The sequence below is a fragment of the Impatiens glandulifera genome, chromosome 1 (genome assembly GCF_907164915.1).
Source record: "Impatiens glandulifera chromosome 1, dImpGla2.1, whole genome shotgun sequence".
Classification (NCBI taxonomy): Eukaryota; Viridiplantae; Streptophyta; class Magnoliopsida; order Ericales; family Balsaminaceae; genus Impatiens; species Impatiens glandulifera.
Window position 1 is genome coordinate 141,608,247 of NC_061862.1, and position 8,160 is coordinate 141,616,406.

The window sequence follows — 8,160 nt, forward strand, 5'->3', positions numbered from 1 at the left end:
TGCTGGTAAATATTTCTTTCAAAGATTGTTCCATTTTATCGTGTAATTTAAAAATCTGCACCTTTCTAATTTTCACAGTTGATTTAATTATTTATTAATATTTGGATTTATAATTTATAATTAAATATTAGTAAACAAAACAAATTATATAATTAAAAAATCATAATATCAAATAAAATACATCATCATAATAACAATAAAATACATCATCATATATAAGACAATAATAATAATTTTAAAACATATAGAAGAAAATTTTCAAACTCCAAATATCCAAAACAGTCAAAATTAAATATATATGTGATATTTCCTTCTTCTTCCCATAATAAAATTTAATAATATCCAAAACAGTCAAAATTAAATATGTAATATTATAATCTTTGTAATATCATCAACAACAAACTCTTCACTTAATTTATTCTACAGTAAACAAAAACAACATTTAGAAAATTTTGTATATTAATTTATGTTGTGCAAATTTCAATAAAACTATATTTTTTTCTCATATCTCTACCAATAATTTACAATTACTTAATATATTCAAAAGTAAGATTATACAAAAAGAAATAATACCTGCAATACTAAATAATATTGAGATATTATGTTCAAACATAATTACCAAATAATATAGAATTAAATATATTAATCAAAGTGAAAAAAGATCAAGGAGTAGCTTTTACTATTTTCATAAACTTGTTTTTATTTATTCAATATTTTTCTCTAGTTTGATTTTAAATAGCTTTTTTTTGTTTAAACAAAATCAACTTCATTCAATATTCATACCTAATTCCACAAGCCAAATATTAAACATGGATTTGGTTATAAAATTCAGTAAATATTACCATAATTTTCTTCTTTATATATATATATATATATATATATATATATATATATATGTGTGTATATATATATATATATATATATATATATATATATATATGGAATTATACTAGTTTATAAAGATACAAAATTGAAAAGTTATTGATAAATCTTTAATTAAAAGACCTTAATTTTATCACAGGAAGAAAATAATAAAAGTATAAAAGCATTAATTTGAATTAATATTACATATTAAAATATATAATAATATATAATAATATATTATTTTATTATTATGAACTTATTCTAATAAATAAATTGGTTCCTTATTTATTTAGTAAATATTTTAGTAGTTAATCTAAATTAAATACTATAAATATATTAGAATTTTTAATTTTAATTATAAAATACAATGTTTAAAAATATTTTATTTAAAATTATCATTATAAATAGATTATATATATATTATAAAGAAATAATTATTAAATATTAGACATTTTAGAATTAATTATTAAGGTTAATAATTCACAATTTATTTAAATAATTTTTTATTAAGTTAAAATATTAACTATATAATATAAAAAATAACAATGTTAAACAAAAGAATATAATTGAAGAAAAATGTTTGTTTTTATTAATTGTTTTTAAAAGCTTGCTGAAATTGCTAAAATGACGTAGAAAACAAAATAAAGGTAGTTAATATTTTTTTTTAAAGGTGAATCTGATGTTTAGACTTAAAAATATTTTTTGAAAAAATATATTATTTAATTTTTTAATTAATTGATTGAATTATATATGATAATTTTTTTTTAGTTTAAATTTTATAATGTTAAAGTATAAAATATGATAGATATTTTTTTAATAAAAATCACTCACAAAACCCAAGATCAAACGAGCTCTGAAGGTGATGGATTTCAAAAATAATTCAATTTATTTGACTTTCAACATCAACATTTTTTTATTAATAAAGATATACTTTAAACAAAAAAAGAAGAAGAAAAAGGAATCCATTTATTATGAGAAATTAGTTTTTTATATTAAAAATACTTAATGTAATGAATACACTAGTACTATATTACAAGAATCCTTTTAGAAAAAGTTGAATTAGGTCACTTTTAAGTATAATTGCAATTAATGATAATAAGTTGTGGAGATAGAAATTAATATGGTGCAATACCCTGAATTATTGTTAAAATTTGGGATATTAATTAAAGCTTAAAAAATTCATAAATAATATTAGGCTGTTGTGCTATAAAAGTAGTTCATCACATAGCATTTTACATATCAACTCTCATATATATTCCACTCATTGTTTTGGATAGCAATCCATGGGAGAAGAAATACCCCCAACATTTGTAGAATGTAGGGTTTGTTCTATTGTTTTTCCAAGCTACAGCCCTATCGCATTTTATGTTCGGCTCATGTAGTGAGAAACCATGTTGTCCGACCTAATGGGAGTATGGTGCACCTTAGGCGTTATCTTGAGAATGGCTTGGATTCACATGTAGAACAAAATCGAAACCATGGTGTTTCAATGCAAACACATGTGCCTAAAGAGATGAATCCTGCTCGTGAGTATATGGTAGCTAACCAAACTCAATATCTAGCTCTAGGAATGCAACCATCTACTCAACAAGTTGGCTCTATGTTCAACGGGGATACTAGTTCTTCTAATCAGATCTGTATCACAAAGCCGTATATCAACCAATTGGATATACCAATAAGACAGGTTATCGAGATAGCCGACAATGACGATGAAGACAACGAGACAAGAATAAAGAAACTGGATTTAACCTTGAAACTCTAGATGGGAATAAATGTGGTTTTCCTTTTTTTTAATGATATAACTTGGTTTGTTCTTGGATTATATAGTTTATATGCATATTTCAATTCTCATCAATAAAACTATATTTCCTTTTATTTGGTTTTATTTTCAAATGATTTTAACCTTTTTCTCAACGAGGAGTTGAATGGTTAAATAAATTAATAAATCTAAGTTAATTTGTTTATATATATATTAATTTTTTGAACTACGAGTACAAACATAACATAGTAGTGATTTATCAACAGATTTGAGTTTTTTTTTATCGATTTCATGTTATTTTTATTGAGTCTTGATTTTAACTCATCTTTTGATGTTATGATGCTTGTTGTCATTTGTAATGTCTTTTCATATTCATGATTTTGATTAACCAAAAAAATATCATAAGAAGCAATATTTTATGAAAATGTGTAGTACCCATTGAATGAATAATGTGATTATTTTAAAGAATTGCAAAATAATTTCTTGACAATTGAATTATGAAAAAAAAAAAAAAAAGTAAGAAGTAAAATCCAAATTTGAACGTGAACAGATTTATAATATATATATACAATGAGATGTGATTAAAAAATCCAAATTTAGGAGTTGAAGAGAATGGAGAAATTAAATGAATATTTACTAAAATTCTAAAGTTATTCATAGTTAAATGAATATTTGCTAAGCTTCTAAAGTTATTCATATATAGTTATTCATAGTTAATGAATATTAAATAAATTTTGGTAGAAGATGATTGAGAAGATTTTAAAAATTGAATCAAGACCTTTTCTTTAAGGATACTTTTAAAATTTTGTACCGTCATTTCATCAATATAGTTTAGTAAAAGTTTAGATTAAGAATATTAAATGTATTTACCATTGTTGTCGATAATTTATACCATATATTTTAATAAAACAATTTAAAAAATTCTATAAAGTTTATATAAAAAATGTTAATATATATATAATATATTAAAAAATTCTTATTAAAACTCTTATAAAATATGAATAATAAATAAATATATTATTGACGTTATATATTTAATTGTGTTTAGAATGGAGCGAAGCAGAGAATATAAAATTATGAGTATGATTATAATAGTATAAAAGAAGAGAGATATTGATTATTAATATAATAATATTTTGTTACATTATTCATTTACCTTAAAATCAAATATAAATTTATTAATAAATATTTTAAATTTAATATAAATAATTTATTTTGCACAAAACAACATAAATAATTCTATATATTTTTTAAAACAATACTTAGATGAATTTACCAATTTTTGTTGCTTGGGTAAAATTTGGTTTCACCAAACAACCATTTTTGTATGTTAGGAGAAGGGGAAATAGGGAAGATTAAATATAAAAAATAACCGAATCTAACTACTCATAATAGAGTAGATAAATCACTAAGTTATTTAGAATAAAATTACATACCATCTATCTATATTTAAAGTAAATTAATTATTAATAAGAAGGTTAATTAGCACGACAACAAAAACTCATTTTCACTTTAATTTAACAAAAATAAAGCCAAAAAAGTAGATAAAAAATGAGAAACAAAATATGTCTAATAATATATAGTTCTACAGAAAACATAATTAAAACTTATTATTTTTGAAATTTTTATATAGAGAACCTTAATTAATATTACTGATATATCTAAATTAATGCCAAAATGACTAACTGTATTACTATTTTGGTATTTTTTTGAACGTATTGATGCCATAATTTCTCATTTTATTGTCCCATATAAGTTTTAGGCAATTAAATAGGTTATTAAGCATTCATTAACTATGTAGAAAAACAAAAGTATATATTAATTTATCTTTTCAATCCATTATAAAAGCAATCTTTATCAAACATTCATACTGGGTATGAATGACAATTTGAAACAGTCAGCGGTAATCGAATTGAATTGACCTGTTTTATGTGATTTTTCCGGAAATTGAACGTAACGGAGATAGGGCGGAGATGGTATTTGTGTCTCCCGTCTCGATTCTGCCCCGAACAATATAAACATAATTAAATATAAAAAATCACCAATATATTTATTTATTCATTATATTTTATAAGAGTTATAAGTTTATTTCCTTAGAATAATATAAAATTTAAATATATAACAATACATATTATATTAAAAATTTGTTTATATAATTTTTTTTTAAAATATTTTATAAATAGTGTTCCGCGGGGATTCTCCGAAATCGAACAGGGCGGAGATGGTTTCAAAAAAATACCCGAAATAAAAAAGGACGGGGATGATAAATATTTTCCCCGCCCGAACCGCCCCATTATCATCCCTAATTGTGTTATTTCCATCATAAACAACTACCAAAATAGAAGTTTAATTAATAATAATACCCCAAAAAAATAAATATATAATCACAAAAATATTATTTCTAAAAAAATAGCATTAACATTTTTTGTTTAACACAAACTTTTCACACATTTTACGCCTAATATATTCACTCTCTATATTAACTTTAATTATTCTTACTTTCTATTTAAATCTACAACATTTAATAAGTCTCACAAAAAAAAAATGTATTAGCTAGTGATATTTGAATTGAATATCATAAAACAACTTTTAATCTTATAAATTTAAATTTATTATTAAAAATCAAGTTTCCTAATAAATCAAATTGAAGATTTACTGAATATTTGTACATTTGAAAATTTATGTTTTGATTAGCTAAATTTTGTGTATTTTTGTTAAGATTTTTGTTTTAACCATTTTAATTATAATGTTTTTAAATGCTTACCAATTAATTTACAAGAATAAGACTGAGATGAGGGAAATGTAATTTTGATGAAATATGTAGAATATACTATGAGGATACATACAACTTTTATGAATATGATACCAGCATAATTCAATTCGGAGTCGGGTAATTCAAAACAGATTTGGTATCCGAAATAAGGATGTAAGACTCGTTTGATTGTAAGGGTTATTGGACTAAAACTCGTTTTATTCCCAATCTCATATATTTCGTAACATATTTAAATAATAATTTTATCCATATAAATATCAAAATTACCCTCTACTTAAATATTTTATTTTATATTAATAAAATTTAACTTTAATATATATATTTATAATATTTATTTTATTACATTTCAAAAATTATTGTAATATAAATTAAATTATAAAATTATTTTCATTTTAAATATTTTTATTAATTTTTCCAAATAAAAATTAAAAGACAATATAAATTAAATTATAACATACCATATTAAATTTTAAATAATTCAAATAAATAAATAATTATATTAAAAAATAAATTTAATATATTTGAATAACAAATATTAATTAATTTATAAATATATCTCATATAAATTAAATATGTATGAAGAAATTTATTATATTTTTATATATATAAACTAATTCTAAATAATCATTTTAAATAAATATATTAATTAATTTAAGTTAATCTTCTTTTCAATTTAATAAAATGAAAATATTATAATGTAATTTAAGAAATTACACATTTTAATTATAATTATAAACAACTGAAATTATTTTATTTCAAAAACTTTAATTAATTATATTAATTAAAATAAATTTGTAATATAAATAAAATTATAACATACTATATTATATTATCTGATATAATATTTCAATTGTAATTATAATAATTTATAAAATTAATATTCATTTAAAATTTTATTTTTTTATTTATAAAAGTTAATACTAATATATGTATAATTTTTTAATATTTATTTTATTATATTTTAAAATTTAATTTAATAGAAATTAAATTATTTCATTTAAAATTAAAAGTATTATTAATTATAATATATATAAATAAATAGAGTTTTTTATTAATAAAATTTAATATTAATATATTTATAATTTTTTAATATTTATTTTATTATATTTTTAAATTTTATTTAATTTCATATAAATTAAATTATTTCATTTACAAAATATATTAAATATATTATTAATATAGAGAGAGAAAAAAAAAATATAATAGGTATAAATTTTAAAAAATCTTATTTTTTACCAATTTCATCACAAGGGTGGGTTACTTGGGAAAAACTCAGAATTTATCCCTTCATCAAACAAACTCTTAAATGAATTCAAAACAGAATTGATAACGGAAATAAGGAGTAAAATGAAATACCAGGAAGGTATCTTTATTATTACTTCATTCCTGATTGACGGTTATTCCATTCAAAATTGTCAAAATCGCAAGTTAACTCGTAAACTCGTTCTTGTTTGCGAGTCCATTAAGCGAAAATGATTCCAGAGTCAAATAAACTCGTTTAGAAACAAAATCGTAGTAAAATCGCGATTTAACTAGTAGAAATCGATAAACAAAATAAAAATCAGTATTATCAGACGATTTTACCATGTAAATTCTTGCTGGATCTTTTGCATGATAAACAAAGTAAAAATCAGTATTATCGGACGATTTTACCATGTAAATTCTTGCTGGATCTTTTGCATGTAAATCTATGAACTAGAGTAGATAGAATTGTGAAGAAGAATGAGAATCGGAATCAATTTTTGATAAAGATTAGAGTCTGTGAAGAGTCTTTGAACCCCGCAGTGGCTGTGGAGTGGAATGGAAAATAAGGAGAGAATGAAACGTAGAAAGAGAGAAATTAAGGTTTTTAAATTAATAATATAATATTTAAATAATATATTGTTAGGATCTAGGTCGCCGCTGGTGGACCGGGGGTTGGACCGGTTAGCGGTTCTCACTCGTAGGGTGGTGATTAATCCGGTTAGAGATTAACACCGGGGTTTCAATACTACACAACCTGTCACAAACCCTTGAACTAGGTTCAAGCGCGGAAGAGGTTTGCTTTCAAGTTGAAGCGGTACACGTGTATGATAGGCGGAGTCGGTTTCGGATGATGAAAATTTGAAGGATGGTGGGTCGGTTTCGGCAATCTGGATACTTGGTATGGTCAGTATGGAGTTGGTTTGGAGCGGTATGGTTAAGTTAGTCGGTTATGTAAGGAAGCCAACAGAAAGTAAATAACACAACAAAGTTTTATGGATGTTCGGAGATAACAACTCCTACGTCACCCCTTCCTCTCGAAACCGCGAGAAGGATATTCACTAAGGAATACAAATACAATCCGATCGAGACTTATTTCCTGCTCGATAACACCCGTACAATTTACACCGAAATTGTAACACACACTTAGAATTTAGCACTTAGGCTTTCTTAGAATGCCACACTGTTATTACTTGTAGTAAATGCACTTAATGTTTGTCTCACTTAGTAACTGCTCAATATCTGCTTTTTGTCCCACATTTACTCTTCTTCAACTGCCTCCTTTTATAGGTGAAATATGCCAACGGTCATATTTCAAAGCCTTGAATCTGATTGGATGATCAGAGATGCAGTGATTCAGTGTCTCAGACCTGCCGGTCTTCTCCTCAGACCTGACGGTCAATCTCAGACCTGGCATCCTGTTTCAGACCTGCCGGTCTGTAAAGCAAACCTGCTGGGTTTGTCTTTTACTCAATGTAGGCACTGTCTGCTTGGACAGTTGTCTGTACTTTGAAGATTTCCT